The sequence below is a fragment of the Micromys minutus genome, assembly GCF_963924665.1.
Source record: "Micromys minutus genome assembly, chromosome: 26".
NCBI lineage: Eukaryota > Metazoa > Chordata > Mammalia > Rodentia > Muridae > Micromys > Micromys minutus.
This window is the reverse complement of record NC_137961.1, coordinates 35905142-35929414: the sequence shown is the minus strand read 5'-3', so window position 1 is coordinate 35929414 and position 24273 is coordinate 35905142.

The window sequence follows — 24273 nt, the reverse complement described above, 5'->3', positions numbered from 1 at the left end:
TGCTTCTGGTGCTAACTTCTGTCTCAGTTACTTTTCTATTGCTGTCATAAAACACCATGGCAGCTTATAAAAGGAAGCACTGGAACAAAAGCCTTGAGAGAGAGAGAGAGAGAGAGAGAGAGAGAGAGAGAGAGAGAGAGAGAGAGAGAGAGAGAGACAGAGAGAGAGAGAGAGAGAGAGAGAGAGAGAGAGAGAGAGAGAGAGAGAGAGAGAGAGACAGAGAGAGAGAGAGAGAGAGAGAGAGAGAGAGAGAGAGAGAGAGAGAGAGAGAGAGAACACACGCTGTTCCACTTTACTTGGCCGTGATTCATTTGTTTATTTTATCTGTAACGATTTCAGCCAGCTGTGGTGGTGTGAGCCTTTAAACTCAGCACTCAGGAGGCAGAGACAGGTGAATCTTTGTGTTGAAAACAAAAAACAAAAAACAAAAACCAACCCCCCCCAAACCAAAACATTATTTTTGATTATTTAATTAGATGGTTTAATGAGAAAAACTACCTGTAGCCTTATACTCATGTCCAGAGATTTTGGGTTTCAGAATGATGCTCCCCACCCCCGCACACATACTTTGTGTCTCCTTGCCTCCCTTTATTTTCCCTTCTACAACCCATAGTCAGCCTTCAGCTTCAACAAGCAATGCTGATTTAGGTGCCTTTGGATAATTTTTAAAAATCCTACTGTGACAAAAATAACTCCACTCGAAAATAGGGAGGATCGTTAATTCATTTCATGGACATGGGTTGAGATTTATGTGCAGTTTTAAAACAATATACTTTGAAGGTTTCCCGAAAGAAGGCGCCCGTTTCACTGACCCACATACCAGGACTGATTAGACAGTCAGTGCCTTTTGAGAGGTTGGGATGTTGCTGACCCAGAGCCTAATTACAATTTATTGTGGCCTGTTTTTACCCCTCTATTAGATAACCCTTTCCCATGTCTATGTGCTATTATACCCTTGTGACTATCAGGTGAAACCTCTTGTAATATATTAACTTAGCAGACCACCAGCTTCCACCAACCCAAAAGCTAATGGTGTCATCAGATAACATTTGAGGCCTACAACAGGGGGGTTTCTGCTTTGCTGTAAGCCACCTGCCTGATATTTCCACTGATGTATTTGAAAAAGCATCTTGATTTATGAGCTTCTTTGTTCTGTTTTTATAAAACCTTCATGAAATTGCTGCCCAGTCAAACCGTGGAACTTGGGTTAATCAGATCCCTTTGGATTAATCTTTTCTGCCGGGAGGTGAGAGTTCTGTTTTTGTATCAGCAACATTGTTTTGTGTGTGCGTAGATCTTAGTTTCCTGTACCATCCCTTTTAGCTAAAGAGTACTTTTATTTTTTGTAGCACTTCAAAAATATTTCTGAAGCAGTTGCGAAATATTGAAAAGTGGTATCTTCCAACTGATCTCACCTCTTATCCCTTTCCCATGACTAAAATATAGGGCATTTGTATGATCTTTACTGAGTCAGCCCCTCTGGGGGAGGGATCAGTTTCATCATCTTAAAACATCCTAGGAAACGCTTAGATCATTCGCGTGTGGTGACTTGTAACGTAGGGTCCTTCCCAGGCAACTGGTTGGTAACACAGGCTCAGGCAGAGAAAGATGATAGCGCCGGAATTACAACTTTAGGCACTGAGAAGCTGCTTAAGACAGGCAACTTGAAAGCCGGACAGCAATTCATAAGGTTTATGTGAACCCAGCAGGCAAGAGAGAAGAATCAGAGAGTCCCCTCCAGTTCAGCATAGAGGTTGAACTGGGAGGTAGAAGGGGGAGAGAATCCCCTCTGGGGCGGCATAGAGCCCGAGCGGACACTATCCAGCTAGAGGCAAGGCTGAGAGCACTGGTTTATAGATTTGTACTAGCCTGGATTTTTGTTTCTTTTTCTTCGTGCTGCTTTGTTCAATACGTATTTCAGTAGGTGAGCCAGTAAGCAGGAATCAATGGGAAGGGAGGTGCACAGGCGGAAGTGACCCCCGGCTGCTGAGTTGGATGGGCTGCCTGCCTGCTCCTCTACGGTTCGTTCGACAAGTGTCCGATCTGTGTGTACAGGAGTCTACTGGAAAGCAAGGGACTGTGGTGAGGTCCTCTGAGAGACAGTGGGGAGCCCAGGAAACACAATATCCGTTTGGGGAGAACCTCAGCAAGTGAGCCTTGGCCTTTCTGGTGTATTGCTCTGCATTTCAGCCAATGCTGCCAAACTATAGCCTGACCTTTGCTAGCCTCTGCTCCAGCCTTCAGTCTGGGCATTACTGAGGTAAAGGTTTTTTTCTTAAAGAGTCAAAGATATGTAAGTCCTCTAGCCTTCCCAAGGGTCCTGCAGCTGTTCTGACACGTGGATGTGACGGGACAGTTAGCTGCTCTGTCGCTTCTTGCAAGTAATACCCCACTACTGCCCGCTGCCCGTCCTCCCTCCAGCCCCCACTAGCAATCTCACTCCCTGAATCGTCCTAGCTTCATCTTCAAACAGTGAGTGATTTCATTGGCGGTTTGTCAGGGTTTCGGGATGGGAGAGCTCAAACCCAACAGACTAATTTTTAGTGAATTTCAAATTAATCCATCACATTACATTATTCTCTCGTCTCTAAAAGGGTATACATTTCATATCTACGTCTCCTGCTGTCAAGAGGGAAAAATAGTGGAGTAGGTTTTGTGTTTTGTTTTGCACTATGAATAAGTCAGGAGGTTGTGAATTCCTGTCTTCTCTTACTTCCTGCTGGCATGGTCTGAATGAGTTGTCCTTCGCGGTTTTTTTTTTTTTTTTTTTTAAATATTAAAACACAGAAGGAACTAAAGAATTAAAGAGATACTGATACGGGGCAGAATAAAAATGAGGAGTCGCCTCGCCTGTGCAGGACAGCAGAGCTGGCCCTGGTGGAGTTGCTGGCAGGGTCGTGTTAGCTTTGTTGGCCACTACAAGCCAGAGAGGTGGCTCTGCTCCTCCAGGGGGCAAAGTGGGAAGCTGTTGGATGGGCAGAACAATACAGCCACCACCAGGGCCCACATCAGGGCCTTGGACTGGTCCACCCTAACATCTACCCATCTATAAACTGCTGAAGTTTTTTTTTAAACCAATAAAGTTTTATTGGAAACAGTCATTTTCTGTTAGTACAGTGACAAGAACTGAGTAGCTCTGATAAGGACCATACGGCCAGCAAAACCTAAAATATTTACTTTTCGGTCACTTAGCACAAAGGACTGCTGGCCACTCTTACCTGAGAAAATCAGATGAAATCACTTGTAAAAATCTAAGAGCTGTTGGCTTCCTTCTCCTCTTTAATCTTCATTTCCTCTTGGCTCCGTCTACACGTAATGATATCTTAAAAACTGATACTGGGTGGAAAGAGTCAAGGAAACCAGATTTTGTTGACAGATCAAAGGGAACCTTCTCTATGTAGAACCCCCCGCTCCTCTTATATCATGTGCTGTTAGAGGTCATAGGGTCAGAGCCTGGGTTCTGTTGTCCTACAAGTGTGGCTCAGCCATTTACCCTCACTAGGCCAATACAACGAACAAGTTGATAGTGAAAAAGCAGAGACTGTATTCAGAGTCTCTATCTACATTGGAAAGAACACCAAGGAGGGGTAGGAGTCCCACAACATAACCCAAGTCCACCCTTTGGGTCCTAACATGAGATTTAGGTTTAAATAAAAGGCAATATTTAGGTTTAAATAAAAAGCATACATTACGAAGCACTCCTGGTCAATGTAGGGTACCCATCACTGTTGTCTGGGTTATAAGGTGATCTGATATGTTTTTATCTTTTCCTTCTCCCAGAGTGAGATTTCTGGGGAAATTTCAGTTTCATGGAGATCATTGTTTTAATAGCAATAGCCTGATATTAGTAGTCTGATAGTCAAAGGGAGACACGTAGTCTTTTAAGCATCTCTTCATTTATGATAGGACAATTACCATTAAAGGTCCTCTAATTGGTTGCTACATAAAGAAAGCTGTGTATAATTTAACAAAGTCTATACTTTAATTTCTAGTGTGAACGGAGGAATTCAGTTTAGTGAATTAATAAATTTTTCCTTCCTTCCTTTCTTCCTTCCTGCCTTCCTTCCTTCCTTCCTTCTTTCCTTCCTTTCTTCCTTCTCTTTAAAGTCTTACTATGTTGTCTGGGCTTGCATCAACCTCAGGATTCTTATGTATCAGCCAACCAAATGTTGAGCTGCAGGAATATGGCACCATGCCAGATCATACTTCAGTACAAAGCATCCTCCTCCCCGGCATGGTGGCGCCTTCCTGTAATCACACAGAAGAAAGAGGCAGTAAGACAGCAAGTTTGAGACAAGCTTGCACTGTGTGGGGGAGTTGAAGCAGTTAGAAGTCAGAGCTGTGGGTTGGAGAGAAGCTAAGGACATCACTGTTTCGTGGCACCTGGAAGCCACAGGAACCACAGTTCTGTCAGGTGTTGAGGTGGAAGAGCATACGAAGGGACCATATCACCATCAGAGACAGCAGAAGGCTATGCGGTGGGAGAGCGTTACAGACATAATAAAAATGCCAAGTTAGCTTAGATGGAAGAGTGGGAGAAAGCCAGAATGGAGAGCATGGTGCATATGTGTGTAGAGCTGGAACAAGGTGGGGGGGGGGGTCTGTGACTACATGGTGCGTATGTGTGTAGAGCTGAAACAAGGTGGGGGGGGTCCATGACTACATGGTGCATATGTGTGTAGAGCTGAAACAAGGTGGGGGGGGGTCCATGACTACATGGTGCATATGTGTGTAGAGCTGAAACAAGGTGTGTGGGGGGGGGGTCCGTGACTACACGGTGCATATGTATAGAGCTGAAACAAGGTGTGTGTGTGGGGGGTGTCCGTGACTACATAGCCAGAGAGATAGAGAGCACGGGAAACCTTAATGTTGAAACTCTCCTCAGGGTGAATCAGCTGATACAGAAACTCACAGTTCTCATGGAAAGAGAATAAGAGATAGTTTACTCTGTTGCTATTTTGAGTGACCACAACCCAGGAACATAGATTTGGGTTAATCCAATTTCCATGTTTAATATGGAAGCAGTTTTATAGACTTACGTGACAAAGCAAGCCACAGATCAAGACAAGTTTAAAGTACATGGGTGGGTACATCAGAAGGTGGTTAGACCAAGATGGAGGAAGCTTTTTTTTTTAGGCCTAAGATGCTAGCTGATGACAATTTTCACTTTGGGGTTAGTGGAAGCCAGTGGTCTGATGATGGATTCTAAAGGTTTTCATGTGTTAGTCACAGGATGTTCTGACATGTTCTGGGGGCAAGGAACAGCCTAAGACAAGGTAGTTAGACTCTGAACCTGCAGCATTTAGGTGTCTCTCCAGTATTCTAGCAGACACAACCCTAGACTGTGTGAGCTTCCTCACCACTGAGCTCTGTCCCTTGCTCTGAAAGCTAAAAGTCTGAAAACCTTGTATTTGCACAGTGGATGTGATGGCTCTGCAACACATAGAGCCTTTTCTGATGGGATTAGTGTTCATATTAAGAAATGTGATTTACAGAATCTACTACACAAGAAAATACGATACATAGCCAATATAAAGGACAGGTACATAGTTGAAAGTTATGTTTGAAATATATGGTAGAGTAGTATATCTCATTATAACAGTAAGAGAAAATATCTATGATTTCAGATTCACATAGCAAGCCAGCTTTAAGAAGCAGCTACCTGCTGAGTTTTGGTACCGTGCCAAAGATTATCCACCATTCCCTAAAAAGCCTATTAGAATAAAAGAAAAACCCTGTTTTAGAGATCTAAGATCTCCTTGAGAACTTTCTTCATAAACTTTAAAACAGCCAACTATAACAGATTAAAAACATCAACAGATATAAAAATCTAATTGTATGCAACAATCCATTCAACAAACATTAAAAAATGTTCAAAGAGTCATTATAACTTTGTAAACAAAAATAAGTTGAACAACCATATTTGCCTCATGTTTGTGTGTATAAACACAGGAAACTGATATTTGGAGAATGACACGGAAGAGACAATTGCAGGGTAGAGATGCAGGGTGGACAGGAACAGGGTGGGAGGGAGGGAGGGGAAAGGAAAGGGGCATGGCTCCTGATGATACTGCTCTGCTCTTGAGGCGGGCGGGCATGCTGCTAAGTTGAAAGTTCTGGGATTTACATATTAACTTGCTTTCTGCCAAAGCTTTTTTTCAAGGGGGCACAATCCATGTTCCTAAGGAAATAACATCAAAGTGTTTTTGAATTTTTTTTATACTAGTTGGAGCACAGCAGTGAGAAGGGGAGAGTGTAGAATAACTATTGCTCTTCAAGAGATCCAATAGTCATTTTAGAAACTCATGGCCTTTGCTTCAGCCAAGAGATAGCCTTTAACATCTTCTGCAAGTCAATGGTGTTCTGTCTTTGGGCCTATATCATACTGGCTCAGCGAAAGCCTTTCTTGAGGTTTCCCTGTTCACTTTTGGATAAGGAGTGCCACATGGAATGCCGATTCCCTGGAATCTATGACAGAGCCCAGAATGACTTCTCTCATCCATGGAGAACAAGGACAAAATAGTGGTGCCTTTCCAGTTTCATTTTAATCATGAAGACAAAATTTAAAGTGTATTTTGGTCAAATCTTTCTATTTAGGTCTCTTGCAATGTTGATACAGGAGGTGGGGTTATTTTTAGCTTTCTATCAGATGTAGGCTTGATAAAGATCTTTTACTAAACTGTTGATTGACATTTTATCCTATTGATGAGGTCCTTTGCCTTACAGCAGCTGTTGTAGTAAATATTAAAAATAAGGTAACTGCTGGTCTCCAGCTGCACCCAGAGCTAGGACTGTCCCACTGCCATTGAGACCCATAGCCGGCCTGAAGAAAGCTGAGCACCCACCAGCACTCTCACCCCTAAGCCCACTGGCTCACATGCCCACAGGGGGGACAAGCTCCAGTCAGAGATAGGAAGACCAACTAACACCACAGATAACAAGATGGTAAGAGGCAAGCGCAAGAACCCAAGCAACAGAAACCAAGATAACCTGGCAACATCAGAACACAGTTCTCCCACCACAGCAAGTAGTGAATATCCCAAATACATCAGAAACACAAGACTTGGATTTAAAATCATACCTCATGGTGATGATCAAGGGCATTACAAAGGACATGATGGCTCCCTTAATGAAATACAGGAGAATGCATGTAGAAGCCCTTAAAGAGGAAACACAAAAATCCCTTAAAGAGCTACAGGAAAACACAGCCAAGCAGGTGAAGGAATTGAACAAAACTATCCAGAATATAAAAATAGAAATAAAAACAATAAAGAAATCACAAAAGATACAATCCTGATCGTAGAATACCTAGGAAAGAGACCAGGGTCTGTAGATGCAAGCATCACCAACAGAATACAAGAGATCAAAGAGAGAATCTCAGGCACAGAAGATACCATAGAAAACATTAACACAACAGTCAAAGAAAATGCAAAATGTAAAAAGTCATAACCCAAAATATCCAGAAAATCCAGGACAAAATAAGATGACCAAACCTGAGGATAATAGGTGTAGAAGAGAGCAAAGATTCCCAACTTAAATGACTTCACCAAAATTATAGAAGAAAACTTCCTTAACCTAAAAAAAGAGATGTTCATGAAAATACAAGAAGCTTACAGAACTCCAAATAGTTGGGACAGAGAAGAAATTTCTCCCATCACATAATAGTCAAAACACCTAATGAAAAAAAAAAACAAGGAAAAAATATTAAAAGCAGTAAGGGAAAAAGGTCAAGTAAAATATAAAGGCAGAACTATCAGAATTATAAAAGACTTCTCAACAGAGACTATGAAAGATAGAATATCCTGGGTAGATGTGATACTAACCCTAATAAGAACACAAATGCCAACCCAGGCTACTATATCCATCAAAACTCTCAATTATTATAGATGGAGAAACCAAGATATTTCAGAACAAAAGCAAATTTACACAATATCTTTTCACAAATCCAGTCCTACAAAGGATAGTAGATGGGAAACCCAACACAAGGAGGAAAACCCAACACAAGGAGGGAAACTAGAAATAGCAAGAAAGTAATCTGTCAACAAACCCAAAAGAAGATAGCCACACAAACATAATTCTAAATCTAACAACAAAAATACCAGGAAACAACATCACTATCCTTTAATATCTATTAACATCAATGAACTCAATTCCCCAATAAAAAGACATAGACTAACAGACTGGATATGTAAACAGGACCCAACATTTTGCTGAATACAGGAAAGAAACTCTTCTCAGTGACAAAGACAAACACTACCCCAGAGTAAAAGGCTGGAAAAAATTTTCAAGCAAATGGTCCAAAGAAACAAGCTGGAGTAGCTATTTTAATAAAAAAAATTGATTTTCAACCAAAAGTTATCAAAAAAGATAAGGAAGGAAGCTTTATACTCATCAAATAAAAAGTCTGTCAAGATGAACTCTCAATTCTGAACATCTATGCTCCAAATGCAAGGACACCCACATTCATAAAAGAAACTTTATTAAAGTTATTAGACAACTAAACAAGGTCAAATAGAGACACATTGGAAAGGGAGAAATAAAATCATCACTATTTGCAGATGATATGTTAATAGACTTAAGTGATCTTAAATTACACCAGAGAACTCCTAAACTTGATAAACAACTTGAGTAAAGTGGCTGGATATAAAATTACCTAAAAACAAAGCACTAGCCTTCCTCTACTCAAAGGATAAACAGGCTGATAAAGAAATTAAAGAACTGACATCCTTCACAATAGTCACAAAGAATATAAAAACCTTGGTGTGACTCTAACCAAGCAAGTGAAAGATCTGTATGACAAGAACTTCAAGTCTCTGAAGAAAGAAATCTAAGAAGATCTCAGAAGATGGAAAGATTTCCCATGCTTATGGATTGGTAGGATTAACAGAGTAAAAATGGCCATCTTGCCAAAAGCAATCTACAGATTCAATGCAATCCCCATCAAAATTCCATCTCAATTATTCATAGAGTTAGAAAGAGCAATTTGAAAATTTATTTGGAATATCAAGAAGCCAGGGTATCAAAAACTATCCTCAACAATAAAAGAAATTCTGTGGGAATCACCATCTCTGACCTTAAGTTGTATTATAGACCAATCATGATAATAACTTCATGGAATTGGTACAGCTTTCTTTGAGTTAATTTTATATCCTGCCACTTAGCTGTAATTATCAGCTGTAGAAGTTCTATGGTGGAATTTTTGGGGTCACTGAAGTCTCTTATATCATTTTCAAATAGTCATGTTTTGACATCTTCCTTTCCAATTTGTATCCTTTTGACTTTCTTTAGTTGTCTAACTGCTCTGGATAGGACTTTGAGTACTATATTGAATAGGGAGGGAGAGAGTGGGCAGCCTTGTCTAGTCCCTGATTTTAGTGGGATTGCCTCAAGTTTCTCACCATTTAGTTTTATGGTGGTTACTGGTGTGCTGTATATTGCTTTTACTATGTTTAAGTATGGACCTTGAATTGGTTAGTGTTTCTTCTGTTTCTATTTTGTGGAATAGTTTGAAGAGTATTTGTATTAGGTGCTCTTTGAAAGTTTAATAGTATTCTGCACTAAACTAATCTGGTTCTTGGGTTTTTTTTTTTTTTGGTTGGGAGGCTTTTGATGACTCCTATTTCTTTAGGGGTTATGGACTTTTTTATCTGATCCTGGTTTAACGTTGGTACCTGTTCTCTGTCTAGAAATTTGTCTATTTCCTCCAGATTTTCCAATTTTGTTGAGTATTGGTTTTGTAGTAAGATTTGATTTTAATTTTCTCAGTTTCTGTTGGTTATGTCTCCCTTTTCATTTCTGATTTTGTTAATTTGGATACTGTCCTTGTGCCCTTGGTTAGTTTGGCTAATGGTCTGTTTGTCTTGTTGATTTTCTCAAAGAACTAACTCCTGGTTTTGTTGACTCTTTGTATAGTGCTTTTTGTTTCTACTTGGTTGATTTCAATCCTGTGTTTGATTTCCTGCTGTCTACTCCTCTTGGGTGTATTTGCTTCTTTTTGTTCTAGAGAATTTAGGTATGCTGTCAAACTGCTAGTGTATGCTCTCTCCAGTTTCTTTTTGGAAGCACTCAGAGCTATGAGTTTTCCTCTCAGTACTGCTTTCATTGCATCCCATAAGTTTTGGTAATGTTGTGCCTTCATTTTTATTAGATGCTACAAAGTCTTTCTTTCTTTCTAAATGTCTCTCTTTACTATGTTTTCATTGAGTAGAGTGTTGTTCATCTTCCATATGTATGTGGGCTTTCTGTTTTTATTGTTATTGAAGACCAGCCTTAGTTCATAGCTTTCTGGTAGGATGCATGGGATTATTTCGATCTTCTTGTATCTGGTGAGGCTTGTTTTGTGACAGAGTATAAGGTCCATATTGGAGAAGGTACCATGAGGTGCTGAGAAGAAGGCATGTTCTTTTGTTTTAGGATGAAATGTTCTATAGATGTCTGTTAAATCCATTTGGTTCATAACTTCTCTTAGTTTCACTGTGTCTCTGTTTGGTTTCTGTTTCCATGACCTGTCAGTGAGAATGAGGTGTAGAAGACTCTATTACTATGTGATGTACCTTGCTTTGAGATTTAGTAAAGTTTATGAGTGTGGGTGCCCTTGCATTTGGAGCATAGATGTTCAGAATTCAGAGCTCATCTTCATAGATTTTTCCGTTGATGAATATAAAGTGTCATTCCTTATCTTTTTTGGTGACTTTTGGTTGAAAGTCGATTTTATTGGATATTATGATGGCTACTCCAGCTTGTTTCTTGTGACCATTTGCTTGGAAAATTTTTTTCCAGCCTTTTACTCTGTGGAAGTGTTTGTCTTTGACACTGAGGTGCAGTTCCTGTATGCAGCAACATGTTGGGTCCTGTTTATGTATCCAATCTGTTATTCTATGTCTTTTTATTGCCTAATTGAGTTCATTGAGTTAAAGATGAGATTGGATCTTGCTTCCTCTTATTTTTGGTTTTAGATATAGAATTATGTGTGTGGATATCTTCTTTTGGGTTTGTTGACAGATTACTTTCTTGCTTTTTCTAGGATGTGTTTTCTCTCATGTGTTGAAATTTTCTATTATCTTTTGTAGAGCTGGATTTGTGGACACATATTGTGTAAATTTGGTTTTGCCATGAAATATCTTGGTTTCTTCATCTATGGTAATTGAGGGTTTTGCTGGTTTACAGTAGCCTGGGCTGGCATTGGTGTTCTCTTAGCAACAGTATGACATCTGTCTGGGACCTTTTGGATTTTAGAGCCTATGGTAAGAAGTCTGGTGTAATTCTGATAGTTCTGCCTTTATATGTTATTTGACCTTTTTCCCTTATTGTTTTTAATATTCTTTCCTTGTTTCGTGCATTTGTTGTTTTAATTATTATGTGACAGAAAGAGTTTCTTGTCCAGTTTTTTTTTTTTCTTTTTTGAAGTTCTGAAGGTTTCTCATATATTTATGGGCATCTGTTCTTTAGGTTAGGGAAGTTTTCTTCTATAATTTTGGTGAAAATATTTTCTGGTCCTTCCAGTTTGGAATTTTTGCCCTCTTCTATACCTATTATCCTTAGGTTTGATCTTCTCATTGTGTCCTGGATTTCCTGAATATTTTGGATTATGACCTTTTTACATTTTGCATTTTCTTTGACTGTTATGTCAATGTTTTCTATGGTATCTTCTGTGCCTGAGATTTTTTCTTCTATTTCTTGTATTCTGTTGGTGATGCTTGCATCTATGACTCCTGATCTCTTTCCTATGTTTTCTATATCTAGGGTTGTCTTACTTTTAGATTTTAAAAAATTATTTCTATTTTCAGTTTTAGATCCTGGATGGTTTTGTTCAATTATTTCACTTGCTTGGTTGAGTGTTCTGGTATGATGAGGTATCCAGGACCTGCTGTAGTGGGAGAATTGGATTCTGTTGATTCGTTTTTTGCACTTGTCTCTTGCCTTCTGGTCATCTCTGGCGTTAGTTGGTCCTGCTGTCTCTGACTGGGATCTGTTCCTCTGATGAGTCTGTGAGCCTGTGATGTTAGGTGTGTCAGAACTCTCTGGAGTCAAGCTGTCTTCAGGCAGGATTTGTGTTAACTCCAGGGCACAGATGGAGACCTGAAGGGCTTCTGCTGACTTTTGATTTACCTGAGCACTAGTTACTGACCTTTAGATACTTTTGATACCCTTTTTAAGGTGAGCAAACATTCAGGGATCCAGCTAGTACAAGTCTCGCCAAGGAACTGAAGCTCTGGCTCTGTTGCTTCCACTATCTATTTTCTGTAAGAGATTTCAAATATACTTAGAGTGTATTATAATGCAGCCCCCTCCCCTGGTTTCCATTCTGGATCATCTACCTTTCCAACTATTTTTTCCTGAAGGAGAAATCTAAGATAAGTTTCAGATTCAATGTCATTTCACTCATCCTTCGCGGTCTGTGATCTACATCTAATGGTAAGAGTGTTTGACAAGTGAAAGCACAGCTATGTCATAATGAACAAAGGTAGCAACACATTTCTGATGTCATTTGGATCACACAAATTCTGTCCAATTGTCCCCATAGTATCTTCTTAAAAATCTTTTTCCTAAGTCAGGTCTGTGGTTGCTTTTGATTGATATGATTAAGGGTTTTTGCTTGCTCATTTCAAATCAATTAACAGTTTTCTCTTAATCTCCATCCACTCTGTGTTTTTCTTTTAAGGTCAGCTGAGTTAATCGATTTCAGGAGTCAGCTTCTCACTGTAGTCTTTGTGACATGTTTTTGTAGCCCTGTAATGCCTACAGATTGACAGGTTTAAAGGTTTGATTAGTTAGAATCTTTTTTCTTTTTCCGTCAAGACAATTTGATTGAGGGCTTACAAGATGGCTTACTGGGTAAAGATGACTTGAGTTTAATCCCTAGGACCCATATGATGGAAAGAGAACCCACCCCTGCCTTCAGTGTAGTTGTCTTCTGACCAACTCATGCACACCACGACTTGCTTGTCAGCAGTTACCCAGGCAACATCATGACTTCTTTATCTCATGGTCAATTTTCTTGCTTCCCCCTTTTCTTTGTGTCTCAAATCAGACTTTGGATAGTTTTGGATTCCACAGAGCCTCGTCCCAACTCAGTCCTTAGTAACTGAAAAGCAAGAGGTTCAGGGGGTATCCAGGGAGCACGCTGGTTCCTGAACGATGGGCAGACATTTATTAGGCAGATGATGGAAAAGACCCCCAGGGACCAGGCTCAAGGAAATCCCAGAGTCTGCATAGACCTCATGGGCTGGGTCCGGCTTAAGGACAGGGGACGTACTGCTCATAAAGCAGCGACATTCACCTGAGGCCCGGTGACTGCGGGCAGAGAAAGTATCGTATCGTGTGAACATACTGTAACAGAGCCGGGGACAGCCTTCTGTGACCGCTATGTGAATTTCAGACACATTAGGAACCAGCAAATGGATTTTAAAAAGTTTCTTAGGCCACGGTTGCTGGGAAGGAATTTTAGTTACCAGTCTGTGGCAGGTCCTCTCCTGTCTCACCGACGGCTCGTGCAGAGGAGAGTGGGGGCGTTGCAGAGGGACAGGTTCTAGACTGAAATTAAACTTCTGCTCTAATTGGCTGTGTGACCTTAGACAAAGCATCTACAAATTTTGCTTCAGTTTCTTTTATCTAGAAAGTGCCGGGAAAGCAGCGGTTACCTCGCAGGCCGTTTGTGAGGATTATACACTTTATGATGGTGCCTCTTCACAGATTAAAGCATGTTCTGATTCTGTTTGCGCATCTCGGGATCTCTAATTAGGTCATTTAAAGATAATGGCACACAAAGTGCTTTGTTGATCCTGTGCAGCAGAGGGCAGTCTGGCAAAATTACCCAGCACACCGCTGTCTTGGGAGAACACACCTGGCCCCCATCTCTGCTGCTCGGGATCCAAGAACCCGGGCTTTTGGGCAAACAGTGTTAATTGAATTTGCTTCGTCTGCAGCACCACAGAGCTCAGTTGGAGGCTCTGAAAGAACAAACCACAACCTGAGCCACAGAATAATTGGCAAGCATTCCCTGCTGCCACACACGGAGAATGGAGTGGTTCAGCTCACCCCTGGTCAGAAGCACAGGTCCTGCATCGATTCATCTCTGGCAGTGAGACTTGCTTCTGACAGGGTTTTAGGAATAGCTGCTTTCAGGTCTCCTGCTGAGAACACACTCAGGACACCCAGAGCTGAGTAGGTGAAGCCTGGGCTGTCAGAGGGCTCATTTCCTTCTCTGTGAGGAATCAGTCTGTTGCCTAGGCTTTGGTTACGCTCACGGACTGACAGCTTGCTGGCATGGGCTGGATTTGAAGCTTTTTTAGGCTCAGCAACTGAACAGACTCTCGCTCTTTCTTATTCTTTTTGGAACCCCCAGGTTTTTCCTAGTTAGTGTTAGAACCTTTGGTCTTTTCTTCAAAGCTCCCCCCTCTCTCTTTTTCTTTTAAAGTTGTGAAATATGAAGTAGTGTAAAGCTTAGAGGCAATGTACAAAGGGAACACTCTAGATAATAAAATGCCACTTAAATAATATGCATTTCATAATCTCAGAACAACCTCTTTCATCTCCTATTCTGGTCATAGCCTTTTCCTTGAGTTTAATGTGATTGTTTCTACCTCTGGCCTTTTTTTTTTTTTTTTTTTTTTTTTTAATTTGTCATGTTCTACTGATTTCTTTAATTATACCTGGCTGGTTTGAAATACTGTTCTGTGGGGCCCCTGGTATACCCATTTTGTGGATTTATAGTATAGATTCCATGATTAGAATGCCTAGCAATGTGTTCATTCTGTGGTTACAGAGCATTTGAACTTCTTTTTTTTTTTTTTAATGGTCTCTGGTTAATGATGTCGCTTGCTCAGGTTGCTTAGCATCCAAACTATAAAGGAGAAGCCATGATCCTGTGGTCCCAGCTAGCTAGCGTCTCTGGGCGTGAGGCTGTGGGGGAGATGCAGTGGCAGAATGCAGGATGCTGATTGTGTGCTTTGGAAGACACTTCAGCCCCTCTGCATTCATCGCTGACTGGGTGGCTACCTTTGGAGGCCGTGTTCATCGGGATTCTCTCTAAAACTCAAGACAGCAAAGAAGCAAGAACTTTCTGGGCACGCCGAAGGGAGGAACTTGAAAGGGTGTTGAGCTGGAAATCAAAGAGCCCTTCATGCGGCTGGCTTTTGATGTTCCCATAACCACAGTAATTAATTAACTTATCTTCAGAGCTTGCTGTGTTTCTTCACCCACAGCCTCCTAATCAGCGGCGCTATGCTCAAGGCCCAAACTACCATCCTTAACAGGTTCTGCTGCTGGCAGGGCCAGGGCCATTGGCTGCAGCTAGCTTCTACTGCTGCTGTTGGGAAATGGCCCCCTCCCCTCCCCTAAGAACGCGGAAGCCCTCTTAGGAGTCTGTAAAGCCAGAGAAAGCCAGAAACCACAGTCCTCTTAGAAATTGTCTAGGTCGACTCTGGGGCTGCTGGTATGCTTGGAAGACAACGTAGAGGGTTAGTGGGAAAAGGTGGCTGTTCCCGTTCCATAAAAACCAGTTAGTAGTTGCTGGGTATAATGGCACACACCTTTAATACCAGCACCTAGAAGGCAGAGGCAGATGGATTTATATGAGTTTGAGGCCAGCCTGGTCTATATGGTGTGTTTCAGGACAGCCAGGACACAGTGAGGCCTTGCTGTGAAACAAACGGACAAAGGACTAATTGGTTCTAACTGTGGGCTTTTAACCCAGCTTCTTTGTTCCCAGAAATAATGACTCTGAGACTTAATATTTCATAAATAAGTACTCAGGCCATAAGCTTTGGCTCTGTTTCTTGACTAGCTCATATCTCAATCTCCTGCATCTGACTTTTAAACATTTTGAGACAGGTGGTGCTTTTTCTACAGTGCACAGAGATTCTCTCTACAGTTGGTAGCCAAGGCATTCTTAGAAAAGGACCGAATTCTTCTGTTTGTGCTGCCTTTTGTCCTGTCTTATGCCTCTGTTTTATAAATTAATTAGTTTGTTCTCCTTGTCCTGAGTCCATGTTCTTTGCCAATAAGCCCTTGACAGAGGGGCCGATTCAGTCCTCAATGAACAAGATCTGAACAAAAGACTGGGAGGTGGGAAATGTAGGAAAATGGAAAAGCTCATCTGTAGTGACAGCTGAGGAGAATGTCCCCTAAGGGAGAGGAAATGGTTAGGGAAGCCAGAACAGCTTCAATCTTGATTTAGTGCTATTTAAATGAGTAAGTTCATCAGCTATGCACTCCCATTTGGGTGCTTTACTCAGTCGAAGTTACACATAAAAAAGGCCATTAGAGAGCTTTGGTTCACACTGGTCATCTGTGTTTTCACTTCCAGTTTCTCTGTGGGGCTGTGTCAGAGGAGAAACACAGGGTCTGCTTAAAAAGCTTGTGATAGTTTATCTAAAAATTTTAAAAAGTTGTTTATATGTATAATATATGAGTGTGCACACGGCACAGCCCACATATGGAGGTCAGAGGACAACTTTCGGGAGTCAGCTAGATCCTTCTCCTGGGCCTTGTGAGGATCAAAGGTTACGCCTAAGAATGACAAGAGAAAGAAGAGTCCCACAAGTTTTGAGCCAATTTGAAGCAAGTTTTAGTTGAATACGGTCAGGATGATGCAGGCTGGCCAGGACCATTCCAGGGTTCCCAGAAAATGCTAACAAGGCCACCTTACTTCCCATTCGTCCAGTCAGGGCAAGCACAAATCCTGATGTGCTTTCTGCATGTGCACCTCCCTGACACATCTAATCAGGCACATCCTGTGCAGTTGGGTCAAACAAACTTGTTCAGGGAGTAAAGCATTTGGCTCCTTATAAGAATCGCAGCCCCTCCTTCCCCCAACTTCAGGAAGTTATCTGTCCTTGGGAAAGGTTATAGGTCTCTGCTGGTGTTTTGTTTGTTTGTCTTTACTGTTTTACTGGGTTTTTATATCTCTATGTCCCTTCCAACCCTGTTCTACCCTAATTTCTTCCAACTCTACAAAACTGGGCAGGAGAGAAAGAAGGTTAGAGGGAAAGGGGGCATAGTCCCCTTAAGACTACTTCCTGCTAATTAGGAACATTGGGTTTCTTGGGGCCAGTCCAATGTTTGCTGTCAGGATATCTCCCACTTTTTGTCAAACTGCAACAACAGCAACTAGATGCAGCAGCCTTTTCCTCCTTCTCCTTCTCCATCTCCTCCTCCTCCCTAGAGGCTCTGTCTTCTTAGACCTCTGGCATTTATACCTTCTCCAGAGTTCTCAGAATTAAACTATCTGCAGCTGGCAGAAATCATGACCCTCTTGGAACATGAGACAATCATAGTTAATGGCTGCGGACAAACAGCCCCATATCCCACACCTGGGATTAAAACAACAACAAAAACATTGTAATAACAGAACTGGGTTTTTAAATCAGAATCACTGCAGGCTATCTTTGGCTTTTACTCAAACTCAGGTTGTCAGGTTTGCATAACAAATACCTTTACTTGCTGAGCTATCTTGCTGGAACTATTTTATATTTCAATTCTAGTATTCTCATAAAAAGGAGTTTCTGGGTGTGATGGCTTTAGTCCCAGCACTCTGGAGGCAGAGGGAAGCAGTTCTCTGTGACTTCCAGGCCAGCTATGGATACACAGTGAGATCCCGACTCAAAAGACAAAAAGAGCAATTATCCAGTGTCATATTCTTCCTTTAAAACTATCCAGGAATATGTGCCTGTTATTCCGGTGTTCTGGAGGCAGAGGCAGGAGGATGGACACATGTGTGAGGTCAGCTTGTTCTAATTAGCAAGTTTCAGGACAGTCAGGACTATATAGCAAGATGCATCTACACAGCACAGACAGACAAAATTATTTTCTCCTCTTATATACTGATATACCTTCAGATGGGCTCCATGATTTATTCTGCTGTGTTTGTGGCTATCTAGCCTTTATACTGGATTCATCAGTTATGACAATTAGTCTGACATAACTGGAAGTGGGAACTTGCCATCTAGTTTTGTATATATACACAATATATATAATATAATACAGTGGATTTGGGGTAGAAAGACAGCAATCCTGGGGGACCTGAGAGAAGGAAGGAGCCTTTCACCCAGGCGTTGGTTGAAGGCTCTTGACAACAGAGAAACAAGAATTCTTAGCACAATTAACAATCCCTTGAGGCCTTTCTGTTTTCCCAACCACAAACCTGCAATTTTCTAGGCTTCTCAGCAGAAACCCGTTTGTAGAGACATGAAACATCTCACATCTCTGTGCAAGCCTAGCGACTTCTACTTCCATCTTCTCAGCGTATAGCCTCATGAGTTCCCTTCAGAGCCTCCCCACAGTCTCACAGAGAGAAAATGGGGAGGGTTTCTTAGCAACCTTTTGAATGAACTTGAGAGCCATGGAAAGGGTATTTATTGCTGAGATAACTGGTGGGGAGACCACACCTTATTTGATACATGGAGTTTCCTGTGACTCTCCTTTGAGGAGCACACACCCATACTTGCATGTCTGTCTGCCTCCCTCCCTCCCTCCCTCCCTCCCTCCTTCCCTCCCTTACCCCCTCCCTCCTTCTCTCCTTTCTTTCCTTGTCTGTCTGCTTTTCTCTCTTTCTTCCTTTCTGGCTTGCTTGCTTTCTCCCAACCTTCATGCTTTAAATCCATATTAAATAATTTTAATAAAATATCCAGTTCTGCTTCAAACAGGCTCTTTCTTGTTTTAAAATCACAGACACAGGCTTAGCCTTCATTGAAGTCCCTACAGGATTTAGGAAAATCTTCAGGATTCTGAGGGTGAGCATGTGGATCTGTGTATCTGTTCTCTTACCACCGATAGACCAACTAATAATAAACATTGGATTTACTATCAGAACTGCCAGGCCAGGAATGGTGTTATACGTTCCTGTTGAACCAGCACAAGGGAGGGTAGAGGTAGGTAAATCAGGCATTTAAGGTCGAGTTTGGCTGTATAGTGAGCTCTAGGCCAACTTGACCTATATGAGGTCTTTTATTTTAATATGAAGCCTTTTATTTTGAGGGTTCTGATGTACCCCATGCAGATAAGCAAGTGCCAAAGAATCTAAGAAGCTGAATAAGGAGTATCACAAGTTCAAGGACAGCTTCAGCTATGCCTTCTGGTTAGATATAGTAGAGCATTTCTTTGGCAACAAACAAATGCAAAACAAAATGAAAAATCATCCAAATAATCCCCAAACATCCCCATTCCTCAACCTAAAACAACATGAGAAATACCTCCAGGCTTCAAAAAAGTAATTCTACTAATAAAAACAGAACTTTAAGAATTTTGATTTTCGTAAGAGTTACAAAATATGAGAATAATGCCTTTTGTAAATTTGAACAGTTTTCATGGGTATACTTAAATGACTGAAAAATGTAGACTCTGTCTACTTATTTTCTTTATTTCCACAGAAAGTGGAAATTCTGCACCATTATAACAATTATTCTTTTGATTTTTAAACATCTTCCTCCATTTCCTTATTTACAGCAACTCATTTACTGTCTGGGTTCTGATAAATATTTCTAATGCCTGTAGGAAACTTGTAGAGTAGAGGGGTAGAGTGGGAAATGGGGAGTTTTCATTATTTGACCACACAATCTTGGGAGGGTACTGTCATCTTTGTACAGATGAGAAATAAATACTTAAAAACCTCACAGCCTTTCTCTGTTCTATCACATCCCCCAGTAAAGCTTGCAACTCTGCAAATGGGTCTATTGATGTCTAAGGTGAGAATATTATTGGGCAGACTGGGAGGAAGGTGCTGAATTCCTATGGCTTCTCAGCATTGTATTCTGAGGTAGACCTTTCCAATGTTTTCCATATGTTGAAAGACATAAAATCGGCAAAGTCCAAGTGACTGAAGTTACCCCAGTGAGGAGACTTTGTGGCTATCCAAGACACTGGCTTTTAAGGTTTTTACTTTTTGATAATCTTCCCTTCTGACATATTCTCAACTAATAGGAGGTTTATTTAGTTATATTTAATTTTATAAAACGTGAATACTAATTCCAAAATCTTTTTACGTGGTTGGCAATAAAAAAAAAAAAAAAAAACAACTAAACATTATTATTCATGAAAATTAGGGGGAATTTCCGCACTGTATGTTATGTGTTACCAAGGAATCTGGGATTTCTTTTTATGAGTTTTTATTCTCATTAATAAAATGTTTTTTTAATGGACTCAGTAGGAATCTCAAGGGAAATTTTAGTAGAATTTTAGAAAAAAAAATTTCAGGGCAGGCAAGCTGAAAAATCTTCTCTGCCACTGGAAAGGAAATGGGGAAAAAGAAGAGAGAAAGCTATGCTGTTTTTAAGCAGCTACATGGCAGAAGGGTTGGAGAGATGGCTCAGTAGTTAGAGCACTGACTGTTCTTCCAGAGGTTCTGAGTTCAATTCCCAGCAACCACATGGTGGCTCACAACATCTGTAATGGGATCTGATGCCCACTTCTGCTGTGACTGAAGACAACTACAGTGTACTCATACACAATAAATAAATAAATCTTAAAATAAAAAAGGAAAGAATGAGAAGGCCCAGGCTTTGGAAGAGACACAGAGAAGAAAAAGTTGTGTTTTTCTGAATAATTCAGAAAAGTGGGCAGGCTTAGAAGGGCTCTATGGTGGCTCTAAAAGTGATGCTTGTTTTGTTTTAAAGCAGGAACCAGTGTTTTTCCTTGAAGTACATCTTGGATGGCCAAAGATCACAAATGTCTTTCACAAGAAGGCAAATATTTGCACAAGCAGAAAAGATACTATCTGAACCCAGTTCTACTATATTATGCTGAAACCTCTGACCCAGCAGCTGCAGGAAGTTGTAAATTCTAAACTACAAAAACATTCTTTGACTTTTTAATAAATAAACATTTTATTATTAGAACTCAACATGAAAATGTTAATTGGTTTATCAGGGTATCTTTTGGTCAGCTGCTGGCTAAAGTCTTCAAATTGTTGTTCTGGTTTACATAATTACAGGCTGATACTTCATTGATAATGAGATTCCAACTGTGTTGAAGATTGTAGTCTAGAATGTAAACATTTTCTCATGGTAAAAAAGGTTTTGGAATTAATACAAAAAAAAAAAAAAAAAAAAAAAAAAAAAAAAAAAAAAAAAAACCAGAAGGAAAGGATATTTTACAAATTAGCTGATTGTAAGTTGCCAGCTTCCTGAGTTCTTTCCCAGTTCTTTGTAATGTCCCATGAACTCCTAAACCTGAATTCATGTTTGGCTACATATCGTGGGCCTGGGCCTGAGTGAGGTACAAATCCACGGCTTATTTATTTATTGCCTTTGGGGAAAGAAAGGCCTTTGTTGTTTAAGGCTAGTCCACAAGTTTCCAAGAAGTACCTTTCTCTTTCATTTTACAAGAAAGCATTGACTTCGGGTAAAGAAAATGAGATAGTATTTTTTTTTTTTTTTTGTCTTCAACCTATGGTTGGTAAGGTACAGCTACAGACATGTCGTAGGTACAGCTGAGAATGGTTATCTCGTTTGGTTTTCTTATTTTGGTGGGATATGATAGGCATGTAGGGCAACTCGTAAGTCCCCTCCCCCACCCATGTTTTTCTATTGATTTAGAACAGCATGAAAGAATAAAGAATGAAATTTAGCATGGAATTAGATTTCAAAGTAACTAATCAAAAAGTTGTTTTTTTTTTTTTCCAAATATTCTGACCAAGGCACAAAATGAAAGATTGGGTTGGGAATAGCTTCTGTATTTCTATCACTAGAGCCAAATATTTTTTAGATTTTTCTAGATAGGCCTACTTAAGGCATTCTCCAGAGTATCTCAAGCAGACCACTCACTGCCTAAACAAGCTTCAGGCACAGAAAGTGACTCAGATTTTCTTTCTAGCAGTCTCCAGATCACCAATAGCTATGGTGGTAGTAACATTTCATGCCATATTTAGCTGTGGCATAAGGACATCTAAGATATGAAACACAAGACATCACACATCTCCAAACATAGAGATGACGTCATCTTAATGGTGTTATGCTTAATATACCAAGTAATGGAAAAGAATACAAACTGCTGCAAGAGAGTAGGGACTGGAGATGCAGCATCAGGATGAGTATAGACGGAAAACACTCCCCTGCCAGGGTTCCAGACCACAAACGAAGTGTGTGCAGGGCAGCTCATAAAGAACGGGAACCTTTTCTCATCTGAGGAACAGCCCACAACCAACGAAACCCGTCATATACACATGTGGAAACAGCAGGCGCCATATAAATGTCCATAAATGTCCGTGATCCATGACAGAGCAGTGACCCAGGCTGTGCACCTAAAGTCTTGTAAGAACCCTCGCCAAAAAGTCTGTTTGTAAGCACATATTAAATGCTATGTGTGGTCTTAGTGAATCCTGGTTTCACCTTAACACAGTGTAATTCTGCTTCACTGGATCTACCTCAAATATCTCTTTAATTGGGTGGGGGGAGGGGAGTTTAAAGCCCCCGAAACAGTACATGTGGGAAATGCTAAGACTACGACTTGTTCACTCCTGTAGCCACCATGTACACAGTTGGGGAAATCTAATGTCCCCTGCTTTCCCTTGAGAAGTCCACATCCTCCTGTCGTCTAATGTTCTCATAAACACTGCTTAAGGAAGCCTTAAAATATCATTTATTAATTCACCAACTAGGCTTTGCTAACAACCTGTTAGAATCATTTTCTGCATTGAAAGTTTGGCCTGAGTAGGGACCCCAAACATGTAGGGAACTCCTCAGTCTGTTCACAGAAGTAGAACCCTAACTAAGACACTGGGCATGCTTACAGTGAAAAGGAATTAAATAAAAGCTTAGGTCCCGGTGTGACAGCCCACACCCTTATTCCCATTTCTCAGGAGACAGGCATACAGATCTCTGAGTTCACGATCAGTCTCCAGAGCGAGTTCCAGGACAGCCAAGCCCGGACAGTGAAGGAAATCATCAGAAACAGAGACAGTGAAGGAAATCATCAGAAACAGAGACAGTGAAGGAAATCATCAGAAACAGAGACAGTGAAGGAAATCATCAGAAACAGAGACAGTGAAGGAAATCATCAGAAACAGAAAGCTAGTAAATATGTAATTAATAGAATAAGGGGAGCATGTTCCAGCCTCAGCAATCAGCAGAACTCAGTAGCTTTACCCACGTGACTATGGCATTAGAGTCAAGAATAGAAGGGGTTACTGGGACAACTGATGCTCATTAGCTGGAGCTAAGAAATTAGTGGTGCCTAAGAAGAGAGCAGCATCACTGAGGTGAAAACTTCTGGGTAATGTTTCCTGAGAGCACAGAAAAACTGTGCTTTAGAGCTAGACCTCATGCTGGCAGCTAGACTTGGTAATACATAAGAATCTTCAGGTGGTACTGGTTTTGAAGGCATGAAGAGGTCATGAAAAGCAGCTGAGGCTCAGCCCTGTGAGAGGCCAGGACACGCCATTGGGCAAGGTTCAGCCTCAGTGGCAGCGGATGACCCAAGCCTGAAAGGGTCATGCAAAGAAGAGAGCCTATGAGAGGCTACTGGTGAAAGTTTACCCTAGTTACAGTGGAAGACCCCAGAGTATTAGAGATGTTAGTGCCATGGGATGACCACCAAGAATAGCAGTGGAGTGGAGTCAACCAGAGCCTAGAGTGCTACAGAGAGCAAAGATGGAGAAGTGACTCAAGACTTTTGGAGGAGCCCAGAAAGTCATGTGTGGATGGATCCAAGGCATTGGAACAAGAAACTGTAAAGTTGAAGTTGCCCTGGACACCCAAGATTTTAGAGATGCCAGAGCTATGGGTTACCTGACAAGGAAAGCTTCTAACAGGGAGTGGAAACAACCCAAGAGAAAGACATATGTTACAGTCAACAAAGCTGAAAGAAGTTGGACAATAGGCTTGAAGATACAGGATATGAGACATGGAGATGCAGAGTTTGGATCCGGGTGGTGTTTGGTCTTGCTTTGGTTCAGTATTTCCTTAGTATGATGTTTGGAATGGTGATGTACATTCTGTGATGTTGGAAATATGTGATCTGCTCTTTGATTTTGATCTTATAGGGTATTGCAGTTAAGAGATTGGATGAATCTCAAAAGAGACTTTAAACTTAGGATTTTTAAACATTATTATAGACTACGGGGGACTTTTGAAGTTAGACTAAATACATTTTCCATTATATGATGGATACAAACCTATGGCAGCCAGGAACTCCAATATGGTGGTTTGAATACATTTGTCCCCTATAGATTCATGTGTTTGAATACTTGACCCACATGAAAATTTGGAATTGTGGCCTTGTTGGAGTAGGTGTGGCCTTGTTGGAGTAGATATGGCCTTGTTGGAAGAAGTCTATCACTGT